Raw genomic sequence first — 20896 nt, forward strand, 5'->3', positions numbered from 1 at the left:
ATGGTGGATGTTTAATTAACCCGTAAAAAGGTTGACCGGTTCCTGCCGGTAACTGGTCGAAATCGAGAAACTGATTTCCTTTATTGCCGTTTATAAATCGTAAAAAGGTTGACACAAATATCTGGAAAGTCCAGCCAACTGTGCATATTTATTTACCACTGGAATTTCAACTGGAGGAAGAACTAACTAAAGCGTGACTTGGCAATTGGAAGAACCAACAAATACAGCTGGCGGGTACTAATCGATGCGGACTTTATCTTCGACCTTGGGGTTCGAAGGCGAGCCGTCCAAGAGCTTGGCTGTCCTCTCGTCCTCGACCTTGGCATCGTCGACGTCTTGCTTGCTGAGGAAGCTCGGCTGGTTGGTGGAGGAGAGAAGCCTTGCCCACATCCTGTCAGTTATCGAGACCTTGTTCTGCTTCTCTGTGATCCTCTGCAGTTGGCGAGCGGAGCAAAGAACCGGTTATGGAGGGCACTGGAACAGTTCATAAATCAAACATTGTGGTTCTGAATGCGGTGCTTACGTACAAGGGAATGTAGCAGTGCCGGCCGTTTACTTGGCCGACAGTGAAACCGGTGTATCCAGCCATGGCTCCGTGGACCACACTGTGAGCCAGCAATGTGCAGTAAACATTATCCGATGCGTTGCTAGGAATGGCGCGTATCATGTATGTAGGATCTGCAAAAGACATGGTTGTGTGAAATTAAGCACCGACTTACTGTCAGACTGAGAAAGTTGAGAAACAACTGACCACTGACCTATGTACTTCAGATTTATGGTTGTCTTGTTTTTCTTGAAATGCTCCTGAATTTGCACCCAAAAAAAAAAGTGTCAGCTAGCGCAGAAAGGAACTAAAAAAAGTGAAATGTCAAACCACACAAAGTAGACATATGGAAGATGCAAAGCGAATTTCCAAGAGTCTCACATTTATCTTCTGAGACAACCAAAGACCAACATCAAGAAGCAGTGCGTTGCCAGAAGCATCTTGCCCCATTTCCTTCATGTTTTCGGCAATAAGTTTCTGTCCTGCACCCTCCGCAACGACAATGACCATATGGCCATTCTCCTTCAGACGCTTTTCTATATATTTGAAGAGCCCACCTTCACCTTCCAGATAGAAAGGTGACTCCGGAATCAAGCAACAATCCTAATACACAGAAAATGACAAAATGTGTGTTTGTTCAGTTGACAAAAATTAAGCCCTTATCTTGAGTGTAAAGTTACAATTAAAAGTTTCCACTTTCTGGAGAAGTTAACATACCACATCTCTGCTTGCTAGGGTGGCATAATGTGCGATGAAACCTGCATCAATAAAAAATAGTACTGGATCAAAAATATGGTATAGAATAAAGAGTAAATGGGCAAACTTACATTATTACTGTCAAAGTTGCTACAGCACATAGGTATGTTCGGTTTTAAAAGAAGTGTTGCATTCACAAACAGGGGGAACAAACCAAATGCTACCCAAAAGAATGTGGAACACCCACAACCCGATAAGGTGGCATATGTCAGCTACTGCCATGTGTTTTACTTGCAACAGCACGGAAAGTAGCACAAGACATGCATATAAATTAACAACAAAACTGAACAGGTTTTGTTTAGATTTCTTAGAGCAGTAGATAACAGTTAGGTTGTTAACATCAATAAGTAATAGTAGAACTTCACACGAAATTGTTAATAACGACACTATATCTAAGAGTTCCAAAAGAAGCACTGGAACTTCTTTAAAGATGCTCATTTCAGAAAATGTATTAAGAGGCAACTTTTTCAGCTAAATGTGTCAAAGGAGAAAATTGGCTGATAGCATATCATATTGTGTCCAAGTATACAGTTGGCTACTATAAACTTACCACTGTATCGTCCCATTAGCTTTACAAGGCCTATTCCATTGTCAGCACTTCCAGCCTCTACATGAGCGGCATTTATGGCACGTTGAGCTTCCTCGACTGCACTGTCGAAACCAAAGGACTTATCAATTACCTGAAACAAGGGTAGCAATCCATTCAGGGATACAAAGGGAAGAATGTATTTTCACCGTAATATCATTATAGCATGGAGCGGAGTATTACCGGGATGTCATTATCAATAGTCTTAGGAATGCCAGCAACAGCAACTTTGAGACCACGCTTTCTGACCTCCTGAGTTAAGATTCATGCAAACAGTACACTTACAACCTTGTTTCAGCAAAAAAAAAAAACAATGTACGGTTGATTTAACATCAGCAGAAAAAATGTTACAATATACAGGTGATTTAATATCAATATGCCATTTGATTCACATTATAAGCTATACAGGATATTATAACCGACAAAATGTTGAGAGTAAGAGCTCTAATTCAATTAGATTAAAGAAAGCTTTGTTCTGGTTTATAGTTGAGCTTACTTCAAAAATCACTCCTGCACCCCTTTGACTACCATCACCACCAATAACATACACCTGAAGAAAAAATGAGAGAGTGAAACCAATGCACAAGCTTACGATGTCTAGGTTTGAAATAACTTTTACTACTATAAGCAAGGGAAGAACCTAGTGATCTTAAAGGACAAAGAAGGAAAATAGTATAAATGGTGTTTCTTTACTTCACCTGATTTATACCACGGTACTGAATGCTATCAACAATCTTCATGGTGTCATGGCCTCCTCGTGACGAGCCAAGAATAGTTCCGCCCCTTTTGTGAATGTCATTTACACTCTTTGGAGTCAAGTCGATGGTATTCCGAGCGTAGAAACCTCTATACCCACCCTACACAAAAATAATCATAATATTAGAAGACACATAACCAATATATCGATATCTCTGTTTCTTGTAGGCCATTGTTATTGTTTTTCCTATGATTCCTAATCCCACACATAAAAAACGTACTGTAATCCAGTTTGTAAGTGAAAAGAATCTGCAATAGATGTACAGCATAATCCACGTGACAAGTTTGCTAGAATATTTTCCGGCTCTAGGTCTAATTATTGAATACTCAATTCTATCAAAAAAAATTGAATCCTCAAACTGGAATATATATCCATTATCCATACTTGGCTTTTGCATGATGCATCTTCCCGAATAACAGGTTGGTGTGATTGGACAGTTGTAACAGAAATAATGAAAGTGTATACCAGTTATCCCAGGATACAGAAAGAAGCAACAGAATCCAGGGGGAAAATAGCCTCTTGGTATTGAATTTTGTGATGCAATGTAATTGAGCAGCAGCTTACCTGAATCCCAAGTATCTTGGTAACACCATACATGTCAGATAAGCCGCATACAATTTCCCTAATCACAGTATTAAGTCCAGGGCAGAGTCCTCCACAGGTGACAATGCATGCATGGACCTCGTCAGGTTCAAAATAGACCTGATGGAGACAAAAATCGCTATGTAAGCATAAACACGGCGTGATATACCCTTTGGCGAGGTCCAGCACGACGGAAGTGGTTTCCTCTTGGGCCATCCTTGTGGACAACAATCTGCATTGAGACGCACAAGACACCGTATCAAAGTTAAACCGTCATTTTGTTGACAGAGAGGAAACACGTCTACACAGCGAACTTCACAAGAATTCACCTTCTGACAGACAGTGTCATCCGGATCAACGAAGTATTGCCTGCAAACAGAACATTTGGTTTTCAAGTCAACAACAGTATATAGAGGAAAACCGGACAGGAGTAAACCCAGTTAGCAGCAAGTTGTGCCTTACTTGACAACCGAGTATGCTGTGTTATCTTGCAGTGGGTTTGGGTAGGTCTGTCAAATCAAACAGCAAAATGGTCACCATGATCACAAGGTAAAAGACTCTTATTCAGCTCAAAGTCAGAGCAGCGGATTCAACATTTTCCCCGTTTTACTTGTGATTTATGTCAGAGAACCTAAAAGCTCATCACGGAATTGGAAACAAGTTAAGAGGAAAAGGTTAGGTTGGGTGACCACTTTCAATGGCCATCGCTGTTCCAATCCCCAAAAGCGCCCACGCCATGACGCAAATAGAAGTAACCAACAAAAGGTAGTACAGTATTTAATGACAAAAGGTAGATCGCGGAGAATCTTGATGAGATTCCACGTTCTGCCGCTTGGCAGCATGATCCCGCGGCAGGCCAACTGCTCTGCTCCAACTGCTCCACATGCCAGCGATCCAGCGCGGCGGCGACCGGTCCGACCCCCGGATCGATCTACGCACGCAGGAACACACTCCTCACGGGACGGCCGGGCTGAGGCGGGAAACTCACCGGGAGATCGGGGAGGTAGTCGGAGACGTGCGGCACGTCCTCGAGGACGTACCCGGCCTCGCCGGCCGCCAGCTTCGCCTCCGGCTTGCGCGGCGGAGTCCCGTCCATCGCGAGCGTCGCCCTCCCGCGCGGCGTGTCGCGGCGGTCGAGCAGGTGGTGCGCAGAGGTTCCCGCGGGCTGGGGACGGCGATTGGGGCGGGGGTCGGGTGGGGATCAGTGGCGGCGGCGTCGGTCAGCGACGACGACGCCATGGGCGAAAGCGGCCGCGGGGGAGGGCTCCATTGTGCTCAGATTGGGGCTGTTTTTTTTGGCGGGGCGGCGACGGTGGCGCGTGGTGCGTGGCGACGGAGGGTTGACGGCGACGGGAGGGGGTTCTGTAGACGGGTGGGGAAACGGCCGAAGAGTACGGCGCAGGGCAAAGCATTGGAGGACGAGGGGTGGACCGGTGGACTGACACTTGTTGGTGGGGCCAGGCCGCGGGCGGGTGGGCCCGGCCGGATAGGTTCCAGCCGGGATTCGTCCGCCTTGCAGATGCGCACGTAGACCGACAATCGTCTTTTCTTCCCCTCAAAAAGAAAAAATTTCTTCTTCCTCGTGATGATTGGCGGCGTCTCCTTTCTGTGCATTTTTCACGAATATAAGATGGTACACGTACGAACGGAGGAGCTCACATTCCACGTCCTCCTCCATCTTCATGCCTGGTCGGGACTACGCCTCCATGTTTATCTGCTCTACATATTTACTTTGACTAAAGACAACCTTTATAGAATTTAATCAAATTTATAGACATTTACAGTAACAAGTTTATATGATACGAAAATATATTCGATGAAGAAACTAATGACATTGATTCGATATTGTATATGTTATGAATATATAATTTTTTTTAAATATCCGGCCATCTTCATCTCTCCCAGCGACACAAGGAGGAGCGGAGCGGCCATCCTGCCGCGGACACATTCAGGGAAAGGAAGGAGGAGCGGCGGCAGAAGCTGCTTGCTGCGCGGCTGCAACAGCTACGGAGGAGTGGAGCAGTGGCCGTCCTGTCTTAGGCACATCTAAGAGGCGGAAGCAGCATCGAGCATGGTTTGCGGCAGTTGCTCGTGGTTGGCCGAGTTGCGGCCTCATCTGCAGACAACGACGTACATACATCCAGACACTACACAGGAATTGGCATGCGGCGGCTACGCCAAAGTGGATCAGGCTCTGCTCCATGGCGCTCATCTTGCAATTTGTGCATACCCATTGACCATTTATCGAGAATTCTTTCTAAATTTGTTTGTAAATAGTTTGCGTATAGATTATTCATGTCATTTATTTGGCATGATTGTGAAGCAAAATACAACTGTAGGTGATGAAAAAAATTGCTTTGATATTTAAATAAAATGCTTGCAAAAATACAAATTACTGGAAAAGCAAACACTACTTTTAAAAATTCACTCCATTCCATTCCACCAACCAAACATAGAAATGTAACCGTTCCATTCCAACTCACTCTTCGTACTAAACACAGAGATGGAACCATTCCATTCTTGTGGAATGTAACCATTCCATTACATTCCACTTGGTTCTTCAACCAAACACACCCTTAGAGGGTACCCTTGAAACCGTACTTTATAGGTCACTTTAGTAGAGTGCGGGGCACATGAGAGCGCACCATGTGTCGTTTCCTAGTGTCGTGACACAGCACAGGTGCGCTCCATGCGAAGCACAGGCGTGCGGGTGGAGCACAAGTTTGATTTCCACAAAGTGTAGGTGTGCTTTGTTGCGAAGCACATGCTCCCCCATGGTGAAGCACGTGCAACTGAAAAGGAAAAAAGAGTTGTGCTCAACCGCGAAGCGTATATGTGCTACCGCGGGTAGCACGAGCGTGATCGAAAAGGGATAAAAAAAAGTGAAGCACAAGTGTGGTATGTGATCGTAAAAGGAGGGGAAAAAGATGAAGCATAGATGTGCTCCCAAAGGTGAAGCACAAGTGTGCTTTACCACAAAGTGTGTGTGCTCCACGCGTGAAGTATGGGAGTTCTCCCAAAAGAAAAGAAGTGAAGCATATATGTACACCATGATATACTTCGTTGGAGAGCACGGATGTGCTTCATTATGAAGCATAGCACACACATGCTCTGGCAGAGCACGGTTATGATCCGCGCGATGGAGCATATAGAGAAAAAAGAAAAGAAAAATGTCAGCACGATCCCCTCTCAATCCACCACATGTCAAAACGGAGTGCATCAAAGATTGATCTCAGGTGTGCGACGACGTGCGGAAGCCACGTACGAAGTCTCTCAAGGCATGGCCATCGCTTCAGGGTGGACCGCTGCCCCACGGATCCACGTCGGACGAGTTGCTGCTGTGGAGGAGAAAAGAAAAAAGGCCCTTGCTTGCAGAGCCAGACGGGATCTTGCGGAGGAGCATGCTTCCTCATTGAAAAAAGCAAAAGGAAAGGACGGACTAAAGGAGAGAAAACAAATGGAAGAATGAGCCATGGAGTAAAAAGTAGGAGGCAATTACACCCGTGGTGCTAGAACTTGGCGTAAACGGTCACTTTAGTGCTACAACTTGCGACATACGTTAAAGTAGTGCAAAAACTTGGCTTGAACGTGCAAATATGGTGCAAATCTCGTTTATATACGTCGGCGAAGCTGACGAGGCATGACAACATGGCATAGGGCCCGCTGTCAGTGACCATATGGTGAAGATTGGGTGTGTGGTGTTCTCTTTTGCAATAAAAACCTTAGATTTTTATTTTTCGTTTTTTTCTCAAGTAAAGGCCCTGATCAGGTGTACACACAGTATCTTCGTGTGTGGCATTGGGTGGTCCCACCTATCAGCCAAACATCACAAATTTATTAGTATTAGAAAGAAAAATAGGAGTCAGGCAAGGATTCGACCCGTTGACGTATAGTCAGCCAAGAGCACGGCTAGCCAACACACATAACAGTTGTTGTCATATAAGGATACTCAGACTTTATATCTTTGTTAAATAACAAAAAATAAGAATTGTAATTCAATAAATAAATAAATAAATACATCCGTGGGATTTCGTACCAGCGACCTGACAGTTACCACGAGGAGGACCTAGCAAATACTATACAACAAACGGCAGTTCGCGCCTTAATAGGATTGTTAAGCTTTATACAACAGTTTAAACATGTTAGTTTTTTTTCTTTACTTCTTTTTAGCCCCACAAAATGTAAACTCTAAGTGTACGCATAATTGAAAAAACGTTTGCATTTGAGAACCTGTAGTCCGAGGCACACTAAGCTGATTCTTTGCACATATATTTATATTAATTTCATAATACATATCTAATTTTTAGAAAACACACACATTTTATTAAACCAACATTAAAACATTAAATCTTTCACAATTTTATATACAACATGAATATTTTATAAAAAACCCTTGTACTTTTTTTGAACTGATATGATAATTTTTTTAAATATTCATATTTTCTAAAGTTACTTTTATATTTTATTTAATATGAAAAACATTTTAGTCATACAATTAATTCATAATTTAATTTGATAGATTTCTTAAAATTAATATATGAGCATTTTTTAGTCTAATATATTTTATTTATATGTACATTATTTATAATTACAATTTACATTTCTTTACAACTTTCGAAAAGTGAAAAAAAAATTGTAGCCCAGGAGAACGTTCTGTTAGACATAAACTGTAACTATTATATTTACACATGAGAGTACATAGTTGGAGTGGCACGCCCTCCTAATTGTTTTACCTGGGTAGCCTTGCAAATTTCCGTGCAAATTTCCTTTATCTCCTGATTTCAAATATTCGAGCTGCCGACCAAGCTGCACCTCAACGTACTAACCTAACAGTGAACATCATCTTTCTCCTTTCCAACCCAAGTTCGTTTAAGTAGGTCATCCACAATTCCACTTCCACATACATACAACTCGACAGTGAAAGCACCAGCTGCACTGCCACCTCAACGAAGCAGCCACATCTCCAGGTGCTGCACGCGGCACCTCCGCCCCAGCGGGATCGGCCGGTCGTAGAACAGCTCCGCCTTGCCATCGTCGGCACCGCAAGCTTTGGAGAGGTATTTATGCCGCTGATGATGCGTGAGGTGGGTGTGGACTGTGGAGTTTGTTCCGAGTAGATAGGCTTTCATGCATGGTGTGATCTGCAAGTGTAGTAGCACTCGTTTGTTCAGCTACCGGAGTAGCTAGGATGAGTGTTTGGTCCGGGAGGTTTCGAAGAAAACCGATATTTTTTTATGGCATGTGTAAAAAACAAAATGATATCTTATGAGAAAACATTTTTTAACACCGGATTTTGTCTTTTTCACACGCGACACATAAGTTGTCAGGTTTTCACGAAACGACTTTGCGAGTATGTACAATATCAAAATGTACGCGCCAAGTTTTCTTTGAAATTTTCTGAAATTTCAAAATATGTTTAAAACACATTTTAAAAACCAGAAGCGCGTGCTCCCATATGCCAAAACATCACTCTCCGTGTCGATGCAGTTCCATGCTCGACGGAGAACAGCAGGAGCTCAAATCAATTTAATTTCGCTTAAAGACACACACCCAGTCGCGGATGAACGTGTGTACTATCAAATCTTAGAGCATCTCCAACAGCCGCGCTTCGCGCCACACGCTAAAAACTAGTATGGCGCGCGCATTTCGGCTGGTTTAGCGCGGCCGCCCGCGCTGGCTCCAGCAGCCGCGCTATAATGCAGCGCGCGCGCCGCTCTAGCAGTGCGCAAAAATACAACACGCGCGGCACACACAAACCACATATACATTTCAAATAAAAGTAAAAATGATAAAACAAACAAAATAAATCAACAATAAATAGTTCAATTCGTTATTACAACCCAAACAAATAGTTTAGTACAACAAATAGTTCATGAACAATACAATGTCGAATGCAGAAATCATGCTTTTTGTCGTCCATTCCATGCCCACCACTCTTTAATCAGATCCTTCTGAAGTTCATTGTGCGTTGTGGGACGCCGAATGGCATGATAGGAGGCAACAAAACGGGCCACCCTTTCAGCCCTCCGTCGCGCTCGCACGCGATGTCCTAAGAACTCATACTGTGAGTAGTCTAAATCTTAGCCACACTCATTCTCGATGATCATGTTGTGCATGATCACACAAGCGTGCATGATGTACCAAAGCATTTTTTGATCCAAAAATCTACCCGGTCCTCTCACAATAGCAAATTGGGCTTGCAAAATCCCAAATGCTCTCACCACATCTTTTCTAGCCGCCGCCTGAGCATTGTGGAAATCAAGATTTTTCTTACCTTCTTGCTTTTTCAACTACGGCTTCACGAAGGTTTGCCACTTTGGATAGATGCCATCCGCTAAATAATAGCCATAGTTGTACGTACGGCCATTTGCTACAAACTGCACCAGTGGCAACTCACCATTTGCAATCTTATTCATCAATGGTGACCGGTTGACAACATTGATGTCATTCAAAGATCCAGGCATTTCAAAGAATGCATGCCAAATCTAAGTCTCCTGATCGGCCACCGCTTCAAGGATTATAGTGGACCCTTTTTTTTGGCCGTGGAATTGACCATGCCATGTCTTTTGGACAATTCTTCCAACTCCGATGCATGCAATCTATTGAGCTAAGCATGCCAGGAAAGCCGCGAGCTTTGTTCGTCGCCAATAGCCTTGCGACGTCTTCAGCATTGGGAGATCTCAAATACTCCTCGCCAAACAATTGCACAATTCCCACTGCAAAATGCTTGACACACATGATGGCTTGGCTCTCACCCATAGCCAAGTGATCATCAACTAGATCAGCCGGGATATCGTATGCCAACATACGCAAAGCGGCTGTCACCTTCAGAAAGGTGCTATGCCCGAGCTCTCCGGCGGCATTCCTCCTTTGCTGAAAAAACTGGTCATGGCTAGCTAGTTTTTCTGCAATGCGCCTGAACAAGTCGGTGCTCATCCTAAACCGGCGACGAAAATACGCCTCCGGGTATGTGGAATTCTCCACGAAATAGTTCATCATCAATTTGTTATGGGCATCAATCCTATCTCTCCAAATTTTCTCCCGACTCATAACCGAACCACCGTGCTTCGGTTTTTTATTGATATGCATAGCTAGGATCATTGCAAGATCCTCCTCCTCTTCCATATCAAATTCTTCTTAGGAAGAATCATACGGCGAACTCATCTACAATGTTCAATACTATACTATAAAAATTACAATTAAAAACATGCACCAAATTCATGAAGTTTGAGCAATACATACCTTGTAGGCGTTTTGCCGAACACCTTGCGGGCGCGGCGCGGCAGCGAGCGCTCGGGCGCTGTTCCTCGGACGATGGGCGCGCGTGAGGGCCGGCGGGACTAGGAGGGGGGGGGGGCGGCGGAAGCGCGGCGGCGCGGGGATAGGCGGGGGAAGCGCCGGAACGGTCGCCGGGGGGAGCGGCGGCGCGGCCGGATGGGGGTGGAAGTGGGAGAGGAGAGAGTGCAGCGCGAGCGCTCGAGTGTGCCGCGCGCGGAAGCGGGCGCCCCAAATACACCGCGCGGGATAGGATATCCGACCGCGCGCCCAACTCGTTATAGCGCGCGGTTTTTGCGCGCCCGCTGGAGCCACCCGCCGCGTTGCGCGCGCGCTAAAACGACCTAATTTGCGGCACGACGCTAGTTTAGCGCGGCTGTTGGAGATGCTCTTAGCGTGCTACTAGCATACCCTATCTGTTTTATTATTGGATCAAAATGGAGCACTAAAAAAATACATAAAACAATGAGCACACACCCGATTCTACATAAGTAAAATGCACACACCAACATGGACACATAAAAAACACACTATTAAGTAGTAAAGTCTTATAAGATCAATTCAAAACTAGGTCGTCCTCTCCCGGCCCCCGCGTCGCTCTCCCGCAGGGCGACTCGGGCGGCGACCAGATCTGCCCGCCTTAGGTCCCCCTTCCCAGACCATTCCCCTCGCCGCCGCCAGTGGTCACCTCTGGCAAAGCCCGGCCCGGTGACGGCGGCGGCGGGGATTCGCACTTCGCGGCCTGCAGCAGCACTTGCTTCAGGGCGGCGGCCCTGGTCCGGCATGAGCAGACAGCTCTCTGCCATGGTGGAGATCGGCCAGGGGCGGCTCGGCTGTGGCGGCTGGCCATGGCGGCTCTCGGGATCTCGGGCTGTTCGTGGCGGATCTCGGGCGCGCGGTAGGTGGGTTGTCCTCTTCGGTGGAAGGCGGAGGTGTGCCGCGGGTGGTTGCTGGTTGCATGGTGGCAGCTCGTTGTCGGGAGCATGGCTGGGCGTGATGGGTGTCGTGTGCTTGCTAGCCTCGGCTCAGCTCGGATCTAGCAAGCTCGGTGTGGGATGGTTTGGATCCGTCTGGATCTGGCCCGAGGCGGTGGGTGCTGGATGTGGTGGACCAGTTGGTTTGGTATGTGCGTGGAAGACGATGCCAGGCGAAAGTCTGCCTCCGGCTATGATCGGAGCCGGCAGTAGCGGCGGCCGTGGGCGTCGCTACCTTCTTGAAGGTGCTACTGTGGTGAAGTGCTCCTCTCCCTTATCATCCCCTGCTCCAAGGGAAACCTCAGGCCCGTGCTCTCTCGGATCGGATGATGGCGGTGCATTCCGTCATTCCCCTCTTGTGGGCATCATTTTTGGAACAAGGATCAGCCGGAGAGACCCGTGGTGGTGGTGGTGCGACTGTATCAGAGTCGATGGTGGTTGTTCGGTGGTGTTCTTTGGGGTTTGGCGGTGGTGCCTTCGTCACCGCAAGGCGGCCATCTGTTTCCCCCTCATGAAGGTGTCTCACTATGCATGCTCAAGACCCTCCCATGGCGGCCGATGTGTTGCGGCGAGCGTCATGCTCTTGGTGATGTCTTGGTTCATCTTTGCTCTTTGATGGCGCAAGATGCCTCCCCAATTTGCTAATCGTTTCGATTTTCCGTGGCGGGGCTCCCAGTCAAGGTTTGTGTTTTTTGCACTCGTTGATTGTGGATGCTCCTGAGTTATGCCGTGGGGCTCGGTACGCACGCAGTGTGGTGCGTTAGGTTGCTTGCAAAGTCTAGGTATTGTGATCCCTCGATGACACCCCACAACTATTTGTGTCTTTATGGTGATTGTCCTTTTAGTCTGCTAGCTAGGTCTTGCCTTATGTTGGGCGTTACATTCTTCTCTTCTTGTAACCTTGTTACTTGTATGGTTTTCGGCCTGGATTTCTTTATAAATAGGTCAACTTGTTTAGGTTTTCGATCCGGTTTTCCTTATAAAATGGATCACTCTTCTGGCATATTGGCCACTTTGAGAAATATATTCAGGTGGAGGGACTCCTCCCCCGGTGATTCTCAAAAAAAAAATCAAAACTATGTCTAGGTGAGAAAAAACCCCAAACCAATCTGATACGCAATTGACAAATGGTGGCAATGATCATATCTGTAAAAATCATCTCATGACACCACATGAATGAGGAGGTTCTTCACGACAACGTCTGCAGAAAGGGAGCGACACTCAAGCGTCATCGTCGCTGGATCCAACTATCAATGTTAGAATTTAGGTTTTCACTCTGAAGAATCAATCCGAGTGTACCCGAGTGATACGTCTCCAACGTATCTATATTTTTTGATTGTTCCATGCTATTATATTATCTGTTTTGGATGTTTTGTATGCATTAATATGCTATTTTATATTATTTTTGGGACTAACCTATTAACCTATAGCCTAGTATCAGTTCCTGTTTTTCCCTGTTTTTGAGTTTCGCAGAAAAGGAATACCAAACGGAGTCCAAATAGAATGAAACCTTCGCGATGATTTTTCTTGGACTAGAAGACAACCATGAGACTTGAAGATGAAGTCGGAGGAGCCACAAGGTGGCCACAAGGACGGAGGGTACACTCGGGGGGGGGGGGTAGGGCACGCCCCCACCCTTGTGGACCTCTCGTGCACCTCCCGACCTAATTCTTTCGCCTATATATTCTCATATATCCCCAAATCAACAGAGGCATCCATGAAAACACTTTTCCGCCGCCGCAACCTTCTATACCCATGAGATCCCATCTAGGGCCTTTTTTGGCGTCCTGCCGGAGGGGGATTCGATCACGGAGGGCTTCTACATCAACACCATTGCCCTTCAGATGAAGCGTGAATAGTTTACCACAGACCTACGGGTCCATAGCTAGTAGCAAGATGGCTTCTTCTCTCTCTTTGATTCTCAATACCATGTTCTCCTTGATGTTCTTGGAGTTCTATTCGAAATAATACTTTTTTGCGGTGTGTTTGTCGAGATCCGATGAATTGTGGATTTATGATCAGCTTATCTATGAATATTATTTGAATCTTCTCTGAATTCCTATATGCATGATATGATATCTTTGTAATTATCTTCGAACTATCTTTTGGTTTTGCCAACTAGATTGGTTTTTCTTGCAATGGGAGAAGTGCTTAGCTTTGGGTTCAATCTCGCGGTGTCCTTTCCTAGTGACAGTAGGGGCAGCAAGGCACGTATTGTATTGTTGCCATCGAGGATAAAAAGATGGGGTTTTCATCATATTGCTTGAGTTAATTCCTCTACATCATGCCATCTTACTTAATGCGTTACTCCGTTCTTTATGAACTTAATACTCTAGATGCATGCTGGATATCGGTTAATGTGTGGAGTAATAGTAGTAGATGCAGGCTGGAGTCAGTCTACTTGACACGGACGTGATGCCTATACTCATGATCATTGCATTAGATATCGTCATAACTTTGCACTTTTCTATTAATTGTTCGGCAGTAATTTGTTCACCCACCGTATTATTTGCTATATTGAGAGAAGCCTCTAGTGAAACCTATGGCCCCGGATCTATTTTCTATCATACTAGTTTCTGATCTACAATCTTAGTTCCTAATCTACTATTCTTGCAATCTTTTACTTTCATCTATAAACCAAAAATACAAAAAATATTTACTTTATCGTTTATCTATCTCTATCATATCTCACTTTTGCAAGTAACCATGAAGGGATTGACAACCCCTTTATCGCGTTGGGTGCAAGTTTGTTTGACTGTTTGTGAAGGTATTCGGTGATTTGTGCGTTGTCTCCTACTGGATTGATACCTTGGTTCTCAAACCGAGGAAAATACTTATCTCTACTTTGCTGCATCACCCTTTCCTCTTCAAGGGAAAAACCAATACAAGCTCAAGAAGTAGCATCGAGCAATGCCTTTGATAACCCACAAGTATAGGGGATCGCAATAGTTTTCAAGGGTAGAGTATTCAACCCAAATTTATTGATTCAACACAAGGGGAGCCAAAGAATATTCTCAAGTATTAGCAATTGAGTTGTCAATTCAACCACACCCGAATAACTTATTATCTGCAGCAAAATATTTAGTAGCAAAGTAGTATGGAAGTAACGGTAACAGTAGCAAAAGTAACAGTAGCAGTTTTGTAGTAATTGTAACAGCAGCAACGGTAAAGTAAATAAGCAAAGAGCAATATGTGAAAAGCTCATAGGCATTGGATCAGTGATGGATAATTATGTCAGATGCGATTCCTCATGTAATAGTTATAACATAGGGTGACACAGAAGTAGCTCCAGTTCATCAATGTAATGTAGGCATGTATTCCGGATATAGTCATACGTGCTTATGGAAAAGAACTTGCATGACATCTTTTGTCCCACCCTCCCGTGGCAGCGGGGTCTTAATGGAAACTAAGGGATATTAAGGCCTCCTTTTAATAGAGTACCAGACCAAAGCATTAGTACTTAGTGAATACATGAACTCCTCAAACTACGGTCATCACCGAGAAATATCCCGATTATTGTCACTTCAGGGTTGTCGGATCATAACACATAATAGGTGACTATAGACTTGCAAGATAGGATCAAGAACTCACATATATTCATGAAAACATAATAGGTTCAGATCTGAAATCATGGCACTCGGGCCCTAGTGACAAGCATTAAGCATACCAAAGTCATAGCAACATCAATCTCAGAACATAGTGGATACTAGGGATCAAACCCTAACAAAACTAACTCGATTACATGGTAAATCTCATCCAACCCATCACCGTCCAGCAAGCCTACAATGGAATTACTCATGCACGGCGGTGAGCATCATGAAATTGGTGATGGAGGATGGTTGATGATGACGACGGCGACGAATCCCCCTCTCTGGAGCCCCGAACGGACTCCAGATCAGCCCTCCCGAGAGAGATTAGGGCTTGGCGGTGGCTCCGTATCGTAAAACGCGATGAAACTTTCTCTCTAATTTTTTTCTCCCCGAACGTGAATATATGGAGTTGGAGTTTAGGTCAGTGGAGGTCCAGGGGGCCCACAAGGCAGGGGGTGCGCCCCCACCCTCGTGGACAGGGTGTGGGCCTCCTGATGTTGATTCTTTTGCCAATATTTTTTATTAATTTTGAAAAGTTGCTCCGTGGATTTTCAGGTCATTTCGAGAACTTTTATTTCTGCACCAAAATAACACCATGACAGTTCTGCTGAAAACAGCGTCAGTCCGGGTTAGTTCAATTCAAATCATGCAAGTTAGAGTCCAAGACAAGGGCAAAATTGTTTGGAAAAGTAGATACGACGGAGACGTATCAACTTCCCCAAGCTTAAACCTTTGCTTGTCCTCAAGCAATTTAGTTGACAAACTGAAAGTGATAAATAAAGACTTTTACAAACTCTGTTTGCACTTGTTGTTGCAAATATGTAAAGCCAACATTCAAGTTTTCAGCCAAGATTATGAACTAACCACATTCACAATAACACTTAAGCCTCATGTTTACTCATATCGATGGCATAATCAACTAGCGAGCAATAATAATAAATCTCAGATGACAACACTTTCTCAAAACAATCATAATATGATATAACAAGATGGTATCTTGCTAGCCCTTTCTGAGACTGCAAAACATAAATGCAGAGCTCCTCTGAAGAATAAGGACTGGCTAAACATTGTAATTCATGGTAAAAGAGATCCAGTCATAGTCATACCCAATATAAACTAATAGTAATGCATGCAAATGACAGCGGTGCTTTCCAGTGGGTGCTTTTTAATAAGAGGGTGATGACTCAACATAAAAGTAAATAGATAGGCCCTTCGCAGAGGGAAGCAAGGATTTGTAGAGGTGCCAGAGCTCGATTTTGAAATAGAGATAAATAACAATTTGAGCGGTATACTTTCACTGTCAACATAACAATTGAGAGATCTCGATATCTTCCATGCTATGCACATTATAGGCGGTTCCCAAACAGAATGGTAAAGTTTATACTCCCCCCCCACTAACAAACATCAATCCATGGCTTGCCCGAAACAACGGGTGCCTCCAACTAACAACAATCCTGGGGGAGTTTTGTTTGCAATGATTTTTGATTTAAGCATGGGACTAGGCATCCCGGTGTCCAACCATTTTCTCGTGAATGAGGAGCGGAGCCCACTCCTCTTGAGAATAACCTACCTAACATGGAAGATACAGACAACCCTAGTTGATACATGAGCTTTTTGAGCATACAAAACATAATTTCATTTGAAGCTCTGGAGTTTGGCACATACAAATTTACTAGAAACGGCAGGTAAATACCACATATAGGAAGGTATGGTGGACTCATATGGAATAACTTTGGGGTTTATGGAGTTTGGATGCACAAGCATGAAGAAAATATGCCCTAGAGGCAATAATAAAGTTATTATATATTTCCTTATTTCATGATAAATGTTTATTATTCATGCTAGAATTGTATTAACCGGAAACATAATACATGTGTGAATACATAGACAAACATAGTGTCACTAGTATGCCTCTACTTGACTAGCTCGTGAATCAAAGATGCTTAAGTTTCCTAGCCATAGACATGAGTTGTCATTTGATTAACGGGATCACATCATTAGGAGAATGATGTGATTGACTTGACCCATTCCGTTAGCTTAGCACTTGATCGTTTAGTATGTTGCTATTGCTTTCTTCATGACTTATACATGTTTGTATGACTATGAGATTATGCAACTCCCGTTTACCGGAGGAGCACTTTGTGTGCTACCAAACATCACAACGTAACTGGGTGATTATAAAGGAGCTCTGCAGGTGTCTCCGAAGGTACATGTTGAGTTGGCGTATTTCGAGATTAGGATTTGTCACTCTGATTGTCGGAGAGGTATCTCTGGGCCCTCTCGGTAATGCACATCACTATAAGCCTTGCAAGCAATGTGACTAATGAGTTAGTTACGGGATGATGCATTACATAACAAGTAAAGAGACTTGCCGGTAACGAGATTGAACTAGGTGTTGAGATACCGACGATCTAATCTCGGGCAAGTAACATACCGATGACAAAGGGAACAACGTATGTTGTTATGCGGTTTGACCGATAAAGATTGTCGGTGTCAAAACCGGCGGATCTCGGGTAGGGGGTCCCGAACTGTGCGTCTAGGCAGATGGTAACAGGAGACAAGGGACACGATGTTTACCCAGGTTCGGGCCCTCTTGATGGAGGTAAAACCCTACGTCGTGCTTGATTAATATTGATGATGTGTGTTACAAGAGTGGATCTACCACGAGATCAAGGAGGCTAAACCCTAGAAGCTAGCCTATGGTATGATTGTTGTTCGTCCTATGGACTAAAGCCATCCGGTTTATATAGACACCGGAGAGGGCTAGGGTTACACAGAGTCGGTTACAATGGTAGGAAACCTACATATCCGTATCGCCAAGCTTGCCTTCCACGCCAAGGAAAGTCCCATCCGGACACGGGACGAAGTCTTCAATCTTGTATCTTCATAGTCTTGGAGTCCGGCCGATTATGATAGTTCGGCTATCCGGACACCCCCTAGTCCGGGACTCCCTCAGTAGCCCCCGAACCGGGCTTCAGCGACGACGAGTCCGGCACGTATATTGTCTTCGGCGTTGCAAGGCGGGTTCTCCTTCAAACTTCATGTTCCTGTCGAATAGTGTCCGGCTTCCTTATAAATGTTGCGCTCCTTGGCTTCTACGCCCAATAATGGCCTTCTTCCACGTGTCGTATGAATGCGAAAAGCTAGGGTATTTTTACATTTTACCCCCTAGCCGTGCGAACGAGCCGCCTATAAGAGAGGCGAGGATCTAGATCCAGCTCACACCATCCTCCATTCGCAAGTTCTCATCGAAGCGCTTCTGACAAAAATCCATTCCATCATGGATAGTCGACGCGGCTCCTCCTCTCGCGCTTCCAGCCCTAAGCCAGGAGATTGGGGGAGATGCTCAGTTCCACACAGCGAGCTAGTGGCGTTCCAAACCGAGGGATATCTTCCCCCAGCTTTCATGGTTCCGGTTCGAGCCGGACTGGCCACCTTCAAGGGTGGAAAGCAGGCGGAGAGCGTCCCCAACCCTTCCAAAGGAGAGAGGGTATGCTTCGTCCCTTATCTAATAAGGGGGCTTGGATTTCCCATACATCCGTTTCTCCGGGGGCTCCTGGAGTTCTACGGACTCCAGCTTCACCACCTCACACCTGCCTCATTTTTGCACATCGCGGGCTTTGTAGCTCTTTGCGAGCTATTCCTGGGCATCGAGCCCCATTTTGCGCTGTGGAAGAGATTGTTTTGCCTTGTACCCCGTTCTCATGAGGGGTCGATATATCAAGTGGGCGGAGCTGAAATATGGTGCATCGCCGGGACCGGATATCTATCCGGCACCCCGAAGAAGGCGTCCGAAGACTGGCCTTCGGAATGGTTCTACATGGAGGACGCCCCTCTGCCGGATCCAGTTCGGATCGGCCTCCCGGAGTTCAGCAATGCTCCCTTGAAGAAACGCCTGAGTTGGCGCCCGCGGAGCCCTCAACGGGAGGATGATAGGAGCGTCCATTATCTGATGGGCCGGATCAGGTTACTGGCCCACTCCGGATTGACCATGATTGGAATCATGGCCACGTGCATTATGCGAGGGGTGCAGCCACTCCAATATAGGGGCCACCCTATGTGGGATTTCAACGGGGAAGACGACGCCACCCGTCACGGCCGCAGAGGGCCGAGCTCGGCAGCCGATCTGGCAAAGATCCTGTCCGGCTTGTACAAGGGGGAGGAGGAGGACTTTCTCCGCACGAATCCATTGAACGGATTCTCCATGAACAACCCTCAGAGCTGGGTAAGCGGACGTTTATCTACCCGATCCATACTTCCAAAGTCAAGTATTTACTTTGTGATTTCGACGCAGGAGCTGCGCCGGGACGTGGAGGGCATACGAAGCCTAACTCCACAGCCCAAGGATCCGGAACGATCCCTTGATCCGACCTCCGAAGAGGATCCGGACATAAAGGTGGAGCTGATTGACGTGGTGTTCCACCAACTTAGCATGGACAATGCCCTAGTCGCCATTACGGCTGACTACCCCGGTTTGATTCCGGCCTCCCAGGTGACTACGACCGAGGTCTTGACACCATCATTTGATCCGTGCTCAATTCTGACCATCCTATACTGATGGCGCATCGCAGGAGGTGCCTTTAAGGCGGGAAACCGAACCTGCGGCGGCTGACCAGCAAGGGTCAGTTCGGCCCAGCAGGTGGAAGAGGAGTGCGACGCAAATCGAAACGTCGCCGCAATGGTACGGCGCATCGTTGTTTTTAAGGGAAGGATCCCCATGAGGTATATTAACACTCATAACTTTTTCCAGGAGAAAGAGCGCCCGCCGGACAGTGTCCGAAGAGGTTACCAATCAAGCCTCCGCCAGCCATGCTCCATCGCGTGGTCCGGAAGTGGAGGCGAACACAGGGCAAGAGCCGGATGCTCCTCCGACGGAGGATGCCGATAGGCTGTCCGCCACCCGGTCTGAGGTGGAGAGCGCCATGAATCACAGGCGTCGCCGGACAGTTCTTCGTGACACGTGTTTCTCCCCGGAGGCGTTGAATGCCTTTGATGCGGGAAACGCGCACCTCCGTGCTGCTCAAGATGGTTTAACCAGAGCCACGGAGCAGTATGTGAAGGACATACGGGTAAGTAATTTTAATAGTTATATATGCTAGTAGCCCCCGAGACTTAAAATAGTTAAAATAACTGATTTAAGGATCATTTATTATGCAGGATCTTACGGAGAAGAATACCCACCTGTCCCAGGAGCTCCAAGAGTGCAAGGCCCAACTTGAGGCCGCACTAGCCACCACAGGGGGAGCCACAGAGACCCCCGCTGGTAATACGTACTTCGAAAAGATAAGTAGTTAACAAAGTGCGGCGTGTGCGTAAATCTGACAATAATATTGCAGAGGGCGCCGGACTAGATCCGGACAAGCAACAGCTACTGCGTCAGCTAAAGGCCGGCGAGAGGGTGCTTATGAAGGTGCAGCAGGAGAGAAACAAGCTCCAAGATGCCCACACCCAGCTAGGAGAAGAGCTGAAAGGTGTTCGGGCCCAGCTGTCTGGCTCCGTGAAGGAGAATCAGCGGCTTCGTCGCGGCATTTATAGTAAGTGCTTGAGCAAATTCCTTTGAAAAGAAGAATTCGGCGAGGAAGTCGATTGACAGAAATGTGTCTTTAGGTGTGCTCACAGGTCGCCCTGCGGAGGAAATGCCTGGTTCAACGGGTGACCAACTTCCCGAGCTGGTTCAACTGCTCGAACGTGTTCGGCAGGCGATGAGTGGCGTCGTTCAGGCTTTATGGCCTTCCGTCTCCCTACCCGAGGGCCTTGGAGAGCTTGCTGAGAAGCTTCAGGGAGCACGGCGACGCCTCCGTCTGTGGAAAATATCGGCCTGCCGTCAAGGCG

General features: G+C 46.1%; 1 pseudogene; it reads right to left on the reverse strand.

Annotated features, from left to right (window-relative positions):
- Nucleotides 1-62: 62 nt before the first annotated feature.
- LOC123155616 (ATP-dependent 6-phosphofructokinase 6-like) lies at nucleotides 63-4686 on the reverse strand (annotated as a pseudogene).
- Between the last annotated feature and the right edge of the window lie 16210 nt (nucleotides 4687-20896).

The sequence above is a fragment of the Triticum aestivum genome, chromosome 7B (genome assembly GCF_018294505.1).
Source record: "Triticum aestivum cultivar Chinese Spring chromosome 7B, IWGSC CS RefSeq v2.1, whole genome shotgun sequence".
In the NCBI taxonomy this organism is placed as follows: domain Eukaryota; kingdom Viridiplantae; phylum Streptophyta; class Magnoliopsida; order Poales; family Poaceae; genus Triticum; species Triticum aestivum.